The sequence below is a fragment of the Carettochelys insculpta genome, chromosome 11, assembly GCF_033958435.1.
Source record: "Carettochelys insculpta isolate YL-2023 chromosome 11, ASM3395843v1, whole genome shotgun sequence".
In the NCBI taxonomy this organism is placed as follows: domain Eukaryota; kingdom Metazoa; phylum Chordata; order Testudines; family Carettochelyidae; genus Carettochelys; species Carettochelys insculpta.
The window spans coordinates 49,598,774-49,600,860 of NC_134147.1; positions in this window are offsets into that span (position 1 = coordinate 49,598,774).

Consider the following 2,087-nt stretch of genomic DNA (forward strand, 5'->3'; position numbering starts at 1 on the left):
TATGTGGTGGAACTGTCAAACCGGGCCCACAGCCACCGGGTCTATCATGTGAACATGATGAAACCTTACTGGGACAGGGAGAACTTGGTGCTGGCCGTGTGCAGGCACTGGGAGGGGGAGGGGGAGGGGGATGATCCCTTGGTGGATTTGCTCAAAGGGACTGGAGCCGGCTCCTTGCTGGAGTCTATTCCCCTCTCAGACCAGCTGAGATCAGACCAGACGGAGATCAAGGAGGTGCTGCATTCACACCAACAGCTGTTCTCGGACAGACCCGGACACACTGACCTGGCTGTCCACCGAATAGAGACAGGCACCCACACCCCTATCAAGTGTGTGCCACTCAGAGCCACAGGGACACAGACCGGGAGGTTGAAGACATGCTGGCTCTGGGGGTGATCCAACCCTCGTCCAGCCCCTGGGCCTCTCCCGTGGTGTTAGTCCCTAAAAAAGATGGGTCTGTTCGGTTTTGTGTGGACTATCGCAAGCTTAACGCCATCACTGTATCGGACGCCTACCCCATGCCCAGGCCTGATGACCTTTCAGACAAGCTGGGGGGAGCCCGTTACCTCACCACCATAGACCTCACCAGAGGGTACTGGCAAGTGCCCTTAGACCAAGATGCCCAGCTGAAGTCGGCTTTCATCACCCCTGTGGGGCTCTACGAGTTCCTGGTCCTGCCCTTTGGCCTCAAGGGGGCACCCGCTACCTTCCAGCGTCTGGTGGACCAGCTACTGAAAGGGATGGAGAGCTTTGCCCTGGCGTACATGGACGACGTTTGCATCTTCAGCCAGATGTGGGAGGACCCTGTGTCCCAGGTCAAGCAGGTGCTGGACCGACTCCAGAGGGCCGGTCTGACTATCAAGGCAGGGAAGTGCAAGGTGGGAATGGCTGAGGTGACCTACCTGGGCCACAAGGTTGGCAGCGGCTGCTTAAAGCCAGAGCCAGCTAAAGTGGAGACTGTCAGAGATTGGCCAACACCCCAGACTAAGAAGCAGGTCCAGGCCTTCATTGGGATGGCGGGGTACTACCGGAGGTTTGTGCCCCGCTTTAGCTCCATCGCAGCCCCCCTCATGGAGCTGTGTAAGAAGGGAAAGCCTGACAAGGTGGTCTGGACCGAGCAGTGCGAAGAGGCCCTCTGCGCGCTGAAGGAGGCTCTGGTGAGGGCCCCAGTGCTGGTAAATCCAGATTTCAACAAACCCCTCCTGGTGTTCACCGATGCCTCAGACGTGGGGCTGGGGGCGGTGCTAATGCAGGTGAATGACAAAGGGGAGAAACACCCCATCGTGTACCTGAGTAAGAAGCTGCTGCCCCGGGAGCAGAACTACGCAGCCGTAGAGAAGGAATGTCTGGCCATGGTGTGGGCGCTGGGGAAGCTGCAGCCGTACCTGTTTGGACGGCGTTTCACCGTGTACACCGATCACTCACCGCTGCCCTGGCTGCATCACATGAAAGGGGCCAACGCCAAGCTCCTGCGGTGGAGTCTGCTCCTGCAGGACTATGACATGGAGGTGGTCCACGTGAAGGGGAACAACAACACCATAGCCGATGCCCTGTCACGCAGGGAGGGCCCCGAACTTCCCCAGGTCACTGGCTAAGTGACCCCGCTCAGTTCGGTCTGGAAGAGGGGAGAGATGTGATGGAGTGGGGGGAGTGCATGTGTGAGACTCAGGCTGGATGTGTGTGAGACAAGCAGAGCAGCTCCCAGTGGCTAAGGATGACCCTGGGGCTACAACTGGCAGGTAACACCTCTGCCCTGAACAAAGAGCAGGGAGAAGCCGAGCTGGGTTTGCATCAGAGGCGGCAGTTAGAAGCTGGGGGGAGAGGGGGCTGGAAGGCAGCCAGCCTGGCGAGTGGGGACGCTACACCCCCCCTCCCAACCCCTTTCCCCCCACCGGGCACAGCTCTGTCCCTCACCCCGCCCCCCCCTCCCCCCGTCCCTCACTCCGCCTCCTTCCGGCCAAGCCCCCATTCACACCCTGCCCAGCACAGCCCCACCATTCGCCCCACTGGGCACACGCCTGCCTGGCACAGCCCCTCCCCGCCAGGCACATCCTGCCCTGCCTGTGGCCAGGATACGCCAGGCGCCA